General features: G+C 45.2%; 1 long non-coding RNA gene across 1 annotated transcript; it reads right to left on the reverse strand.

Moving 5' to 3' along the window:
* Positions 1 to 8785: 8785 nt before the first annotated feature.
* LOC142046234 (uncharacterized) lies at positions 8786 to 10575 on the reverse strand. The gene is made up of 2 exons (XR_012655126.1): positions 10422 to 10575; positions 8786 to 9398 (listed from the first exon to the last, which is right to left on the reverse strand). It is a non-coding gene; the product is annotated as an uncharacterized LOC142046234 (long non-coding RNA).
* Positions 10576 to 17598: the final 7023 nt, after the last annotated feature.

Consider the following 17598-nt stretch of genomic DNA (forward strand, 5'->3'; position numbering starts at 1 on the left):
AAAAAAGATTATTGGAATCAGAAAAAGGTCAACAAAATAATAAGGGATATTAGAAACAGCTCATATTTGAGGAGAGATTATACTTGGATTTTCTCTTGGAAAGAGACGACTAAGTGTTGATATGAAGAGTCTTAAAATCATGACTGTGTAGAGAAGTAAATAGGAAGTGTTATGTATTTCCTTTCATAACACAAAGAATTAGGTGTCACTCATATTGAAATTATAGTCCAATCAGTTTAAAACAAACAAAGGAAGTATGTCTTCTTACATAGCACAGTCAACCCGTGGACTTTTTTGCCAGAGAATGTTGTGAAGGCCAAAACTATAACAGGATTAAAAAAAAGAACTAAAGATAAATTTCATGAGATAGGTTCATCGATGCTATAGCCAGGATGGGCAGGGATTGGTGTCCTAGCCCTGTTTCCAGAAGCTTGGGAACAGCAAAGGGTGAATACCTGTTCTGTTCATTTTCCCTCTGGTGCACCTCCATTGGGCACTGTTGGAAGACAGGATACTGGCTTAGATGGACCCTTGTCCTCTGGCCCAGTCATGCTGTTCTTATGCTTCTTAAGAGGTAACAAAATGATTAAGGTCTAGAAGACATGACTATGAGAGAACATGAAAAAACTGCGGTTTGTTTAGTCTGTAAGAGAAGACTAGAGGGGACATAACAGTTTTCAAGTACATAAAAGTTTTGTGAGGAGGAGGAGAAAATTGTTCTCCTTAACTCTGAGGATAGGACAAGAAGAATGGGCTTAAATTGAGCAAGGAGGTTAGTTGGACATTAGGAAAAACTTCACAACTGTTCAGGATAGTTAAGTGCTGGAATAATTCCTATGGAGTATGGAATCCCTTCATTGGAGATTTTTAAGAGCAGACATTAGATAACAACCTGTTCCATGGTGGTCTAGATAATATGTATCTGCCAAGAGTGCAGGGACTGGACTAGATGATCCGCTCAAAGTCCCTTCCAGTCCTCGATTCTATGATTAGTGTGTGTATGCATTTACACATTCTGTAGTTATACGTTCACATCTTTTTCCATAGGACTCCTGCCTCCTTCAGTGCACGTTGACCCTTTCTTACAGGTGGATCAGAGTTGTGTGGAAGAGGTTGTTATCAATAGGATCTCTACCTCATTGTCGCAGCCAATTACAAGGAAAAAAATAATAATAATAATTAGAGATATACTTATTTCCTAGAACTGGAAGGAACCTCAAAGGTCATTGAGTCCAGTCTCCTGCCTTTACTAGTAGGACAAATATTTGATTTTTGCCCCAGCTTTCCTAAGTAGTCCCTCGAACAATCAAACTCACAACCCTAGGTTTTAGCAGGCCAATGCTCAAACCACTGAGCTATCCCTCCCCTTCACTTTCTGTAGCCCTGGGTGGGAGTACACTCCATCACTCTGTGGTGATGGACATGCACAGTCCAGTCACCAGTAGGAGCTTGTGAGGGCGACAGATCATGTCACACGTGAGACAAAACCGTCTGAAGCTTTTTGTCCATGTTAAAAAGGGCCACTGAACAGCTGTCACAAAGTCACTCTGACCAGGGGCTGGAGTTCAACTGATGACCAGAGTAAAGCTCCATATCCTTTTTTGCGAAGCTGACTGAGAAAGGTGCTGGATTTTCTCACTGACGCCAGCACTCTTTATAGTGAGCTTGAACCAAAACCCTGAAGCCAAGTCATCTCCAACTTTGAGGATAATTCAGAAATCCAAATTCAGGTCAGGAGCAACTTTTGCAAATGCCCCAGATATGAATATCCCTGAAACATGGGATTTAGAAATCTGGTTTATATCGCAATCTAGTGATGCTTTACATTATAGGTACATTTATAAATAGTTTATAATAGGGGACTAATCAATGATTAATAGATTTTTAATAAATAGTTAATCAGTCGTGATAGACTCCAACAGTTCAAAATAAGTTTCTTATTATGATAGCTTAGACTGGTTAGACCCATCATGACAGATACTTCTTCATGTCTATTTCATGCTTACACAAGCTGTTAATCTTCCTAACCCTTTATAAGCTACTTGTAATGTAACCTTCGTTATAAAGAGTCACTTCACATTTTCTGCGTCTGTGCCCATCTTTTTTTCACCTGCATCCTTATTGTTACCTCTCAGTGAAGCGAGAAGATGTTTAGAGGAAGACAAGAGGTCTCTTCTGGACTTGTTCACACCCTCATTCCCTCCATCTTGGTTGGAGGATAAGCAGTAGGCCAAAACCTGTCCTGCAATAAAATCTAGATACAGGACCACAGACAAGGCTGTAAGTAGCCACATATTAATATACTACTCTTGCTATGAATGCAAGGTTGAAATCATGGCTCATTTATTCCCAAAAGAAGACCATGATATAATATCTCTTCTTTCAACTGGAGGTGGCATGAAAGGCCAAAAGGATGGGTTATAGGGAGGGAGCTTACCCCCAAGGTCACCAATTTCCATCCAGTTTAGTGAGCAAAACTTTTATTGTCTTGATGGATGATGGTTGGCCTTTGTGAATGCCTTGTATCTGTGTCCCATGCAAATATGGACTTGCACATAAACTGTGTGTAAGTGAATGAAAGGACATTTTCAGAATCAGTTGCCATAGGAGCATTGCCATCTCTTTACTTGCTTGTTTTATGATCTTTTATAGTTTTTTTGTTTCTAATGAATATTTTTTGGTTGGAAGGATGGGATACATTTGTTTCTTGGTAGCCAAGGGCTAGCTTCCTTATTATATTCACTGCCTTGCCTTCATTATATTCTGCCTTTATTTTATTCAGCAGTAATGCAAGGGAACCTACAGCCTGTACCCTGTTAAGAGTTTTGCTTCGCAGTTAGCAAAGGCTGGCCTTGAAACCTTGGCAGAGATAAACAGCCAACGTCACCCCTAAGTTTGGGAAACAGGAAAAAGAGTATGGACACGAGAAGGGTATTTTGTCCATAACGGACACAGCAACACCACAGAAACATGATCTAACACCAGCTTTTGGAGAGTTTTGGAAAGAAATTCAACCACAAGAGTGCCATGGCTAATGAATTGATGTATTTGCTAAGTTGAAATCATTAATATACTACCAGTAGAAGAAGGTGTACTCAACCTTAGTAGGGTGAGGAAATACAAATTAAAGGCGAGGGAAACCCTACTGAATGTGCATTAGATAGAGTGACATCAGTGTAACATATTAAAAGAGAGATGTAGCCCTCTGGGAGTGCCAGAATGATGCTCACTGGAGATGGGGGCAAGGTGTGATGATAAAAAGATGATGGTAATATTTTCAGGTTGTTTTGCAAGGGTGGTGTGAGGTATGGATGTTCAGAGTATAATCTGGAGTGCGCTTCGATCTACCTTACTAAGTCAGAAGTTGAATGACTGTGGCTAAAGTGTTACTAATACCTTTTGTTAAATATAGAAGAGTTCTATAGTGTGAGTGTTTGCAACTGTGTACATTGGGGTTCGCAAACTATATAGTAATTGAATAATACTGGGTTCTGATCTGGGACAAGAATGTTCACTCTCAAAGTGTAACTGGGAATTCTTAAGTAGATCAAGTATAATAGTAAATCTATAGATAGGCTACATTTGGATAGTTCGTTATGTCTCCAGATTTCCAGCAGGATCAAAAAAATGTAAATAGCACAGAAAGGTCAGTGAGATACCACTCCTGTTATGTGCTCATTCTGTATCATTTTTGTTCTCGTTACAACTGCCCAGACTTAGAAGAGATCAGGGCCTCAAGATTTTCTACTAACTCATTATCTGACAAAGACAGTAATGAGACAGAAAATGACACAGCCTTAATCTGTTTCCTGTGACAAACCTTTAAGGGCTATAATGAGAACAGGACAGTTGCAGAAAATGTTTTTTTTGCCTTGTAAAAAAACTGTGCACGTGTTGTTCCTATTTGGGAGCCCTGCAACAGAGCAATGTGGCGACTGAGACAGAGATTAATGTGACTGCCAAGCCCCAAGGCAATTTATTTTCATTGCCCATGGCCCAGTGAGGCCCACTGGAGCTACTTCATTATTAATTGAGCACCAACAGTGAGCGTCGGGCTGTACATAAGGGAAGTACAGTTACCTGACCTCCGACTTGAGACTCTCAGTTCCACTATATGGCAGGTTCTATGTTCCTTCTGTCATTGCAGGAGTCTCAATTGAGGTCTAAAGGTATTTGTGTCAGAAGAGCATAGATATTAGATCATGGAAGATGGCCACTACTCATATTTAGCACCAGCTATACCAAGATCACACTGGCTGGCATGTGTGTCACAGTTGAGTACTGAGACCACATAAGGAGACCCACAGAAGCCCACCATTAGGACAACAAGCTAATTGGTTACAGTAGATATTATCAGAAAGGATAACTGAACAATTGCTACTACAATGACCTGAAAATCTTGTTTTCTGCGGAAATAGGCCAACCTTGTGAGACACAAGAGTGAACCAAGTTAAGGTCTGCTTTGAATCAAACTTAATTCTGGAGAGGGTCAAGGGTTTGAGGGTGAACGATTAGGTCTGGGAGAGGAAGGACTGATACAGCATTTTTTAAAGCGGGTTAAGTGAGGGACTTGTCCAACCTTCGCAGTGACCTTTCAATTCTGGTGATTTTTCACAATTTTGCACATTCCATGAGCCTGGCTTGTGATCTGGCCAGGAGGAGGATGTAAAGTATATATAACGCTGTCACAGGCTAGCTAGCCCAGGCAAGCCAGGCTCAGTGTTGCCTGTGACGTACCCAGCTAGTCCAGGGTAAAAGCAAAGACTGTGAAGCTTCCAACTATAAACCAGTTTCTCCTCCCTTTGGTTTTCACACCTCAGCTGCTAGAAGAGGGCCTCATCCTCCCTGATTGAACTTAACCTCGTTATCTCCAGCTGCTGCTTGTTACATATAGTATACCTGCCCCTGGAAATTTCCACTACATGCATCGACAAAGTGGGTATTCACCCACGAAACTCATTTCTCCAAACTTCTGTTAGTCTATAAGGTGCCAACAGGATTCTGCTGCTTTTACAGATCCAGCTAATTACGGCTACCCCTCTGATACTAGGTCAGAGTCGGCAACTTCAGAAGTGGTGTAGCCAAGCCTTCATTTATTCACTCTATTTAAGATCTGCATACCAGTATACATTTTAAGTTTTTAGAAGTCTCTTTCTATAGTCTATAATATATAACTAAACTTGTTGGTATGTAAAGTAAATAGGTTTTAAATGTTTAAGAAGCTTCATTTAAAACTAAATTAAAATTGCAGGCCACCCCCCGACCGTGGCGAGACCCAGGCACTGATGCGCATGAAAATTCAGCTCCGTGGCCCCCCTTTGGCACCCGTGCCATAGGTTGCCTACCCCTGAACTATTCTCTAGATATGGGTGACATGCAACGTTATAATTTGTTAGTCTCTAAGGTGACAACAAGTATCCTCATTCTTTTTAATGTAATTGTGACCCCAACCACAGCAATCAGGAAGGACTTCTTACATAGACGCAGGAATTCCAGCCTAGGGGGAAGACTGCAGGGCAGGTACCTGTTTTTGTGCATGTAGGAGAAGCCCCTGGGAGCTGGTTCAGGCTCCTGTGAGTGGAAGTCCTGAGATAGGGTTTTAAACGACATGAAATCAAGTAAAGGACCCACAGGGAGCAACATAAGCTCCTGTAGGGGAGCTGCTGAGCTTAGGGCCTACATGAGCAGGGAGTCCCTAGCGGAAAGCTGGCAGAGTCTCTGGTGACAGGGATGGCAGTGAGGAAATCTGCTAAAACAGAAGTAACCAGAAAGGAACTTCTGCAAAAGCAGTTAGGCTCCTGGGCTGCCTGCGATGGGTCAGTCAAAGCACTCTAGTGGAGCCTGAGCGGGTGGACAGACTTTATGTTCAGCAGTGAGAATATGCCAGAGCCTAGAAACCAGGGAGAGGTCGGACTGCAGCAAAGCAGCACAAGGGATGAGTCTCAGAGATAGAAAGCAGGGCAGCACTCATGCATTCCTGGAATACCAGATGTTCCAGTTAATTCTGGAATGGCTGAGCCTGCCCCTGCTGGTGTGGCCTTGCATGTGGGGCACACTGGTGGGGGAAGAGGCACACTCTTCAAAATTGCATCCCCTGTCTGATATCGGGACAAAACACATCTGGGTCTTGTGTGAGTACTGGATAGGGGCCTAACCCTTAGGAAAAGCAGGATGTCTGGTTTAATACTGGAGGAGTTGGCCTGCCTAGGTAGAACAGCCCAGGAAACAGTTAATGCAGCTAAGAGCGATGTAGCTGGTTAATTACCGGGCTCTGGGCTTGAATCCAGGCTAGAGGGTAGGCCTGGTCCCTCTTACCCTTAGGAAGGACATGCAAGCCAGCTACAGGAGCAGATTAGGCTCCTGGGCAGGAGACCCTATGAAGGGCCACTTAAGAACACTTCCAGTGGAGCCCAGAGGGGTGGAAAGACTTGAAAACAGATAATGTCATTTTTGACAGGGTGCTACCCCCTTCCCTTTTAACACTTCATCCTTCCTAAGTTACCACATTGTTTTTAAAATTCCAATCCATGATTCATCCCACAGGTTTCAATAATACCCAACTAAATCATTTATGCTTTATAATGAGCAATTCCAATTCTTTGTTTATTTACCAAAGTTCCTAGCATGGTGTTTACAGGGAATTTCAAGAATTTCTTCTCTTCAATGTTCTTTGGTTCCTGATAAGTATATTCTAGGGTTCTCGATTGTGGTGCAAATGAGGCTTATTTCTTCTTCTTTTTACCCAGTTCTTTATTCATGTATGCCCTCCTCACTACTTCCTAGCCCATACTGCCTCAAGAAGAATTGGTTCCCCTCCTACTGAAGTGGAGGTTATTCAGCTTATACAGCTTTCCTCTTATAGAATGGACCAATGTTGACCAAACTAAACCTTCTAACTTACACTATTTACCTATCCTGTGGTTCACTTCCCAGAAGTTTCTTGCCTTCTTATCTTCCTTGCTTGCAGACAGAGTTATTTCCGTAAGATCTCTTGGTTCTTCTCCCTTCAGAAAACCTTCTGAGTTTCTCAAGTTGTCTATGGGTACATCTACACTACGGATTATTCCGATTTAATAAACTGCGTTTTTGTAAAACAGATTGTAAAAAGTCGAGTGATGCAGGCACACTAAGCACAATTGATTCCAGTGTGTGCGTCCTATGGTCCGAGGGCTTAGCGTCGATTTCCGGAGCGTCTGCAATGTGGGTAGCTATCCCTTATCTATCCATGTTTCCTGCAGTCTTCCCCCGCCTTGGAATTCTGGGTTGAGATCCCAGTGCCTGATGGGGCAAAAAACATTGTCGCGGGTGGTTCTGGGTACAGTCTTACCCCTCCCTCCGTGAAAGCAGCAGACAACTGTTTCGCGCCTTTCTTCCTGGGTGAACTGTGCAAACGCCATAGCACAGGACCCTACTCAGATCAAGACTGCAATCGTGGACGTTGTAAACACCTCGCGCATTCTCGTGCAGTCTATGCTGAACCAGGACCTGCAAAGCCAGGCGAGGAGGAGTCGGCTACGGCAGAGCGGCGACGAGAGTGATGAGGACATGGACACAGAATTCTCTCAAACTGCCGGCCCCTGCGCTTTGGAGATCCTACTGGTAATGGGGCAGGTTCTAGCCATTGAATGCCAATTTTGGTCCCAGGAAAAAAGCACAGACTGGTGGGACCACATAGTTTTGCAGGTGTGGTACGATTCACAATGGCTGTGAAACTTTCGCATGCGTAAGGGCACTTTCATGGAACTTTGTGACTTGCTTTCTCCTGCCCTGAAACGCCATAATACCAAGATGAGATCAGCCCTCACAGTTGAGAAGCGAGTGGCAATAGCCCTCTGGAAGCTTGCAATGCCAGACAACGTCAGTCGGGAATCAATTTGGAGTGGGCAAATCTACTGTGGGGGCTGCTGTGATGCAAGTAGCCAAAGCAATCATTAAGCTGCTGCTACGAAAGGAGGTGACTCTGGGAAATGTGCAGGTGATAGTGGATGGCTTTGCTGCAATGGGATTCCCTAACTCTGGTGGGGCGATAGATGGAACCCATATCCTTATCTTGGCACCGGAGCACCCAGGGCACCCAGTACGTAAACCACAAGGGGTACTTTTCCATGGTGCTGCAAGCACTGGTGGATCACAAGGGGCGTTTCACCAACATTCACGTGGGACAGCCAGGAAGAGTTCATGACGCTCGCATCTTCAGGAACACTACTCTGTTTAAACGGCTCCAGCAAGGGAATTACTTCCCAGACCAGAAAATAATAGTTGGGGATGTTGAAATGCCTGTCGTTATCCTGGGTGACCCAGCCTACCCCTTGATGCCATGGCTCATGAAGCCATACACAGGCAGCCTGGACAGTAGTCAGGAGCTGTTCAAGTGCAAAATGGTGGTAGAATGTGCATTTGGCCATTTAAAGGCGCGCTGGTGCACATTACTGACTCGCTCAGACTTCAGCCAAACCAATGTCCCCATTGTTGTTGCTGCTTGCTGTGTGCTCCACAATCTCTGTGAGAGTAAGGGGGAGATCTTTGTGGCGGGGTGGAAGGCTGAGGCAAATCACCTGGTCGCTGATTACGCACAGACAGACACCGGGGCGATTAGAAGAGCACACCAGGAAGCGGTGCACATAAGAGAAGCTTTGAAAACGAGTTTCATCAGGTGCCAAGGTACGGTGTGACTGTTGTGTTTGTTTCCCCTTAATGAACACCCCCTCCCTTGACTGACTCATTCCCAGTAAGCAACCCACCCTTCCCCTTTACTTACAGCTTGCTAAAGGAAATAAAGTCACTATCGTTTAAAAATCATGTATTCTTTATTAAAAAGTCATTATAAAAAGAGGGAGAGAACTGACAAAGTATCCCGGATGTGGTTTGAGAGGAGGATAGGAGGGAAGGAAAAGGCCACTAAAAATATTTCAGAGTAATGACAGCCTTTTGGTTGGGCTGTCCACGGGAGTGGAGTGGGCGGGTGCATGAAGCCTTCCCCCACGCATTCTTACACGTCCTGGGTGAGGAAGATATGGAACATGGTGAGCGTGGTTACACAGGGGCAGCAGCGGCACTCTGTGACTCTGCTGCTGTTCCTGAAGCTCCACCAGATGTCGGAGGATGTCAGTTTGATCACGCAGCAGCCCCAGTGTTGCATCCCGCCACCACTGATCTTCCTGCCTACATCTCTGATCTTTCTCCCGCCATCTCTCATCTCGAGCATCCCTCCTGTCCTTACGTTCACTGGCATCTTTCCTGTAATTTGATAGCATGTCCTTCCACTCATTCAGATGAGCTCTTTCATTGCAAGTTACTTCCATGATTTCCGAGAACATGTCGTCTCGCGTCTTTTTTTCCCCTCCGCCTTACCTGAGATAGCCTTCAGGATGGAGTAGGGAGGCTTGAAAAATTTGCAGCTGCATGAGGGAGGGTAAAAAAGGGAGAGAAGTATTTTAAAAGATACATTTTACAAAACAATGGTTATACTCTTTCACAGTGAACAACACTATTCACCTTACATAGCACATGTGATTTCACTACAAGGTCGCATTTGGTGTTACACATCTCACAGACGCAGGCCCAGGCATCAGAATTCAGCTTGCACGCGGTTATGGTAAGCCATTGTCTTTCGGCTTCTCTAGCCTTCATATACACAGTGCCCTCTGATGCTTCTTTCCTGTTAACAAGCAGCAGCAGACACCAACGCAAAGCCCGTTCAGTGCTGCTTCTTTCTGTTAACATGCAGCAGCAGAAACCACCCCCCCCATCCAATTCTCTGGATGATCGCTTTACCCCTCCCCCCACCGCGTGGCTGGTATCATGGAAGATCACTGCTAATCACCCCCCTGCCCCCCCCCACCGCATGGCTGGTAGCAGGGAAGATCCCTGCTAGCCAAACGAAAAAGCTCAGCGCCATTACCACCCCTCCCTGCCTCCCCCTGCTTGGCTACCTGCAAGGAAGGATTTCTTTTAAAGCAACAGGCAAACAGCCAGTAGGAATGGCCATCTCTGTCCCCTTAATTAAATTCCTGAATTTCAACCAGGTTACCATGAACGATATCACTCTCCTGAGGATAACACAGCGAGATAAAGAACGGATGTTGCTTGAATGCCAGCAATCACCGGGACCATACGCAGCTAGGCTTGTCATGCAATGATACCAGATTACTTGCTACATGCATGGCGTGGTCAAGTGTCCTACCATGGAGGACAGAATAAGGCTGCCTTGCCCAGAAACCTTCTGCAAAGGCTTTTGGAGTACCTCCAGGAGAGCTTCATGGAGATGTCCCTGGAGGATTTCCGCTCCATCCCCAGACATGTTAACAAACTTTTCCAATAACTGTACTGGCCGCGAATGCATCCCAAGTCCTCAGGGCAAATCAATCATTAAAAAACGCTTGCTTTTAAACCATGTTTTATATTTACAAAAGTACACTCACCAGAGGTCGCTTCCATGGCTTCATGTCTGGGCTAGTGGCTTGGGAGGGCTGGGAGGGTAATTCCGTCTGGGTGAGAAAAAGCTCCTGGCTGTTGGGGAGAAAGGAGTGCTGTGTGCTCTCTGCAAGCTCGTCCTCCTCTTCCTCCTCCTCATCTTCCCCCGTCCAGCAGAATCCTCAGCCATGGCTGAGATTACCACCCCCACCTCAGGAATCTCCACGGACAGGGGTGGGGTAGTGGTGGCGGACCCCCCTAGAATTGCATGCAGCTCAGCGTAGAAGCGGCATGTTTTCGGCCCTGCCCCGGACCTTCCGTTTGCTTCTTTGGTTTTCTGGTAGGCTTGTCTGAGCTCCTTAACTTTCACTCGGCACTGTACTGAGTCCCTGGTGTGGCCTTTCTGCATCATGCCTTGGAAATTTTTTTCAAATGTTTTTTTTCATTTCGTCTTTTGGGACGGAGTTCTGTTAGCACAGAATCCTCTCCCCATATAGTGATCAGATCCAGTACCTCCCGTGCGGTCCATGCTGGAGCTCTTTTTCAATTCTCAGGAGACTGCATTGTTACCTGTGCTGATGAGCTCTACGTGGTCACCTGTGCTGGTGAGGTCTCCACGCTGGCCAAACAGGAAATGAAATTCAAAAGTTTGCAGGGCTTTTCCTGTCTACCTGGCCGGTGCATCCAAGTTCAGATTGCACAGTGGTGCTCTGTGGGATACCGCCCGGAGGCCAATACCGTCGATTTGCGGCCACACTAACCCTAATCTGATATGGTAATACCGATTTCAGCGCTACTCCTCTCGTTGGGGAGGAGTACAGAAACCAGTTTTAAGAGCCCTTTATATCGATATAAAGGGCCTCGTTGTGTGGATGGGTGCAGCATTAAATCGGTTTAACTCTGCTAAAATCGGTATAAACGCGTAGTGTAGACCAGGCCTGTGTCTTCTGTTGTTTCATTTCTCTTATTTAATATATGTTGACATCTGGTGTGAAACATTGCCTTTGTTAGAAAATTTTCTGATTTTTCTCAGCTTTGGAAAAAGCTCATAGACTCATAGACTCATAGGTCAGAAGGGACCAACATGATCATCTAGTCTGACCTCCTGCACAAAGCGGGCCACAGAATCCTACCCATCCAGTTCTATAAAAACCTCTAACCTATGTCCGAGTTATTCAAGTCTTCAAATTGTGATTTGAAGACCTCAAGCAGAGAATCCACCAGCAAGTGACCCATGCCTCATGCTGCAGGGGAAGGCGAAAAACCTCCAGAGCGTCAGCCAATCTGCCCTGGAGGAAAATTCCTTCTCAACCCCAAATATGGCGATCAGCTAAACCCTGAGCATGTGGGCAAGGCTCCCCAGCCAGCAGTCAGGAAAGAATTCTCTGCAGCTGTGTGGGAAGAAGTTGTCTGTTAATTCTGCATTTTGACTATGTAATATCTTTATTGTAAGTCTCTCTGTATGAAGTTGTATGTATTTAAAAATGGGGAAAATGCTCACTTTATGCGTAACAAGTGTAGGCCAGTGCCTGCCAAGTCTGACAGTGGATGGTATAAAAAGGTAGCATGCTTAATAGCTTAGTACCAAAATGGTTTTACGTGTTCGAATAACAAAAATTAAAATGAGATGCTCATTTTGTGAATAAAAGATAATTTAGGAAAGATTTACATCATGTTGTTACAGCCATTAGAATATCAATATTATTGGTTTGGCCAGCCAGCCTTAGAATGGGAATTTAATTTCTGTTCCTCTTTGCTGTAGGGTTGTCACAGAGTTTGGTTTTTACCTTTTTAGTTGCAGAGCAGAACTTTTTCATAGGCAAACAAATCAGCATGAGTGATGCCAACCATTGGTTGTAAATGGAATGACAGAGTTTGCAAACTTTACCAGCAATTTTAAAGAAGTTATTAAAGTAAGATATTTCTTGAAACGAAACGATTTTGTTTCCTATGTGACTGATATGTAGCCTGTGGCTTTTCTTGAAAATGTGATATAATTAGTACCTTTCCTGTGAAATAAATGAGGAGGATTTATTCTAAAATTTCACTGAGAAAAAACTGTGCAGACAGGTGCTCTTTGCTTGTTTCGAGAAGATATTCAGTGTTTACTTCAAGCTGCAATGGTTTAACTGTGAAATGTGAAGCCAGTCTCCTATTCTACTTAGTACTTAGAGAAGGAAATACCTCACCCCAAAGAGTATTAATTTGTTGGATGTTGATTCTTTTTAAAAAATCAGCTTTTTTTAATGTCCTTGTGACGGGCCTCAGTTGGACCACACTAATCAAGCTATTCAAGATTTCTGATAGTTACTCTTTATGTCCATGACACTGTAGAGGTGTGTGAACAAAAACATATCATCCACGCAATTTACCTAGTGGTACTTTTTTTAGTCGCTTGATGCTTACATTTTTTGGGTTTTTTTTTCCCTTTATTTTTTATTTTATTTCAAACTTTATTTCTTAGTAGTATTTCCCAGCCAGGAGGGTCATTGTGCCCCACCCAGTACTGGGGGACCCTTACCACGGTCCCCAGATTTCAGATTTACTTAGGCTGCAGAGAGGCCATGCCAGTCAGTGACCCTCAGTTGCACTGTCTCAAGTGCTTGAGTGAGGGTTATGTAAGATCAGTTTGTCCATTAGCCTAGTTGTCATGGAATCAAGACCAGGAGAAGGAAGTTGAGGGAGGAGTGTCTCCATTACCTCTTGGTTGAGGCTGCCCTTAGACTGGAGTTGGAACCCCACTGGTCATCCAAGGGAGGTACTTTGATTCCTTCCCAAAGTGCTTTCCCCAGCTTTTCTGCAGACAGGAGCTGTGGGAGATCCCTGTCAGTGGGGCTGTCTTCTTTGAGGCCCAAGACTTCAGAAAGTCCTGGCCCCAGAAATACAGCGAGGAGGCGGCTTTGGGCTCTTTAGAGTCCAGAATGCAAGACTCGTATACAGAAGATTGTTCAGGTACTGATGGTAGAGTGAGCCCTTTGGCTTGCTGCTCCCTGATACTGCCTCATACAGAGAGACCTGAGACATCAATACATCAGTCCTCCCAAGGACTGGCAAGACTGGCTAAGTCTTCAGCCGCAGTGGAGTAGTCATCCCAGATCACTGTGGGACAGCCACTCATATCCATACTTACTATGCCAGAGACTTTTGCTGTGCCCAGGGACTTGTTATGCCTGTTGTACTACCTTCACTATTGCTTCAGGTTGGTGGCACAGATGCTGAGATCATCTGCAAAGGAATGCTCTATTCTGGGGTCACCAACTTTGGGCTTGGTACCACCTCCTTCGACTTCTTTTGGTCCAGTACCAGTTCTTCCACACTGCATGTGACTGGCAGCTAGGAAGCTGCCCATACTTTCCCTAGTGCCACATCCCTGTTGCAGATCTAGATCTCAGTCACCCAAGTCCCCTTCCAGTACTGCACCATCTCAGAATACTCTGTCTTCATCAGACTCTGATGTAGGCTGTCAAGTATCTCAATACTAGAGTCTAGAGGTTCCTCCCAAACCACTTCCTACACTTATCAGCATGGGTTTGAGAAGAGCTTAACCAGGGATTGGGATGCTTGGGCCAGACATGCCTGGGGCCCCAGTACTGTTCCAGCCCCATCAGTGGCCCTGTTAGTGCCCTATAGGATGCCTCCAGCATCCGGCTTTATATTGCCAATAGCTCATACTAGTAGATCCCCAGAAGGGAGCCATCTCCTGCCAGTACCAAGAGACTGTGATGGTTGATGCCGATCAGCCTTTGGAATCTCAAACTCAGGATTTACCTGTTCTGCTTTGGAGCTGCAACCTGTCTTGGTACCACAAGAACAGCCTTGAGAGCTAACTCCTTTGCCTCTGCCCCCTTATGCATCCTCCTCACCATGTGTCTCTGACTTTAAGGCATTTCAGAAGATCTTCAGGAAAATTGCAGCTTCTTTGGGCATTCAAGTTGGGCTAGTGATGGAGAATACCCACAAGCTGACTGACGCGCTCCATCCTGCTGTGGTACAAATGGTAGCCCTGCCTATCAATGAGGCTCTTATGCAGCCTGCCAAAACACTGTGGCAAAGTCCTTTCTCCATTGCACCTATGGCCAGATGAATGGAACATAAATACCAGCTTCTGTCCCAAGGGTTTGAGCAGTTTTATTTACATCCTACACCTGGCTTTTTAGTAGTGGCCATGATGAATGAGGAGTTGGCAGGGCTAGGCTAGGGCTAACCCCAAAAGCTCAAAATTTTGGTAGAAAAAAATATTCTGCAGCAAGATTTCAACTCTGGATCATCAACTATAGTACTCTGTTGTCAATGTCTCTTTGCAAGCAAGCTGCCCGAGGGTTCCGGAGAACAATTGCAACCACTCATCACCCAGGGCTGCCGTCTGTCTCAATCAGCTCTGCAGGCTTTTTTGGATGCAACAGGTTCCACAGCCAAGCTTGTGGACTGCCCATGCGGACATGTTGGCAGTTCCTGCTGTGATACAGCATGGCCAGAGGGCAGCATGAGAGTGTTAGTAGGGGGCCTTATTCCCTGCCAAGGGAGGAAGGTTTGCTTTAGATTAACTAGAGCACCTGACTCCAATTAGAGCACCTGACTTCAGTCATGTGATAAAAACCCCTGCTTCAGTCAGACAGTGTGGGAGTTGAAGGAGGAAGGTTTGATTGGAGCAGAGTGCAGGTTGCAGAAGTTGGAGAAGAGAAGAGTTTGATAAGAGAGAAATAGAAAGTTTGGAGGAGTGCTGCGGTGGATTGTGAAGTCCAGAAGAAACCCTAGGTAAGGGGCACCAGGCTTGTGTAGAAGGGAGGCAAGAAGCCCTTCACAAGCTGAAGGGTAGGAGAGGGAAGTAACCCAGGGGAAGGAACCGCTAGTTCAAGTGGTTCACCACAACCCTCAGGGCCCCTGGGTTGGGACCTGGAGTAGAGGGCGGGCCCAGGTCCCTCCCTCTCCACTCCCCTCCTCCAAGGACACTAGTGGAGTAATTAAGAACTGGTTCAGAGGCAAGCAATAGCGCCCTGAACCTACCCCAGAGAAGAGAAAGCGCGAGACCCAGCAGAACAGTACCAGCAATTTGCCACACTGCTTTACATTCAGAGCAAAACTGTCCAGTTACTTGCAGACAACATCACAGCATTGTCTTATATGAACAAGCAAGAGGGTACCAGGTCAGACAGTCTCTGTCAGGAGGAAGTCAAGTTGCAGAATTTGTGCATTCAGAGTTCGGTCACTCTCAGGTTATCTCACTTGCTGGGGTTCAGAATGGTCTGGTGGACTGTCTGAGTGGATTCTTCAATTTAAATGCATACATAAGGGTGTTCTAGTGGTGGATCTGGGCAGAACAGGAAATGTTTTTGGATCTGTTCCAGGGCTACTCACAGCCTTGGATCAATATCAGATGCTTTTCTATTGCCAGGGGACAAGAGTCTGCTATATGGGTACTCACCAGCACCCCTGATTCCCAGGGTCATCCTCAAGCTCAAACAAGATCATGGCAGAATGATCCTTATAGCTCCAGCCTAGCAAACACAGACTTGGTATTCAGTTCTGTAAAAACTGTCCACCCAAGATCACTTGTTACCAGTAACCAGAGACTTCATGACACAGAACCAGTGCCCTGTGCTGCATCTGAATCCTCAAGTGCTGCATCTCACAGCATGATTTACCAGTGGTTGAATACAGATGCACACTGTGTTCAGTTGCAGTTGAGAATGCTCTCCTTAATAGCAGAAAACCTTCCACAAGAGCTACTTACTTGAGTAAGTGAAAGCATTTCTCTATCTGGGCAGCCTCCCGTAATGTGTCCTTGGCTGAGATTAAGATCCAAACAATCTTGGGCTATCTGTTGCACCTTGAGGAATCAGATCGAGCCATCATCTCCATTCGGGTGCATCTCAGCATTTCACCCTATAGATGGGTAGACTGTGTTCATTAACCCTATTATGACCAGATTCCTGAAAGTTCTAGATAGATATCCAACTCCTTCTTGGGATTTGAAGTTAGTGTTGTACATTCTTATGGATCTTCCTCCTGAGGCTCCAGCACCGTCCTTGGTCCTACATCTGTCAGTGAAGGTAGCTTTCTGAGTAGCCATTGCCTACCTCTTCTAGGAGAGTAGAGAACTGAATGCATTAGTCACTGATAACCATATAGAGTTTTCTTCAAGGACAAGTTTCAGCTTGAACCACACCCTAACTTTCTCTTAAAAGAGATGCCACCTGAACCAGTCTGTATATCTCAGTTTCTTATGCGCTCTTTATTTCTTATGCCAAACATTTGAGAGACAAATCAGTCATGACTCAGACTCTGAAATGGATCACCACCTGCATCACAGTATGTTAGGCTGTCAAAGGGGTAACACCTCCTGGCAAACTCACAGCACACTCAACAGAGCACATTCAGCCTGGGCAATGTTTGTGGCACACAATGTCCAGATTATATGCAACAACGTGGTCTTCTCTTCCAGCATTCCCTAGAAGTTATGTTATGCACTTTCTGGTGCATCAAGGGAAGAGGCTAATGTAGGTAAAGTGGTTCTACAGCCCTTCCTCCAGTGAGGCACTGAGTCTGACCACCAGGGATAACCGCTTGAGAGTCGCAACTAAATGAGTGTGTCTTGTCTAGCTGCACTGGTATCTGTGGAGATGAGAGATTTATGAGCTATAGTTCTATTGTGTCAGTTAAAACGGAGAGTAGGTTTGTAATGTGATATATCACATTTGGGAATAAGAAAATGTAAGCCTTGAGACAGTGGTCAACTTATATCATGCAGCCTGTGACAGAATGCAGGTAAGCAAACAGGTAAGCTTGCACTGTCACATCTGAGCGACCAGCTCCTCCTGAGAAAGCTAACGGAGGTCATTAGACAATCAGACTGGCCAGCTGGATTGTCTAAAGAAGTCAATTACCCCATCAGCCCAAGGCTGATAGAGGCAGGAAGAAACTGCCAGGAGGGAGAGGGAGGGGAGACCAGGGCTAGTTGAGCTCAGAAACATGTAGGCCTCAAGGGAGGGAGACGTCTGTTCCCCTCATGAGTGCTGTTAGCGCTGTACATAGACCGTTGTAGGGGGATTGTTGTAGAATGGTGGAGGAACTTATAATAAAAGAACAAAGTGAAAGCACAACCACCGCAGTCCCTGCAGTTGCTGTGGGGAGAAGGTAGGAGAGGAACTACGCTCTTTGGCACAACTATTTTTTGTGTGTATTTAA

The sequence above is a fragment of the Chelonoidis abingdonii genome, chromosome 2, assembly GCF_003597395.2.
Source record: "Chelonoidis abingdonii isolate Lonesome George chromosome 2, CheloAbing_2.0, whole genome shotgun sequence".
Lineage (NCBI taxonomy): Eukaryota > Metazoa > Chordata > Testudines > Testudinidae > Chelonoidis > Chelonoidis abingdonii.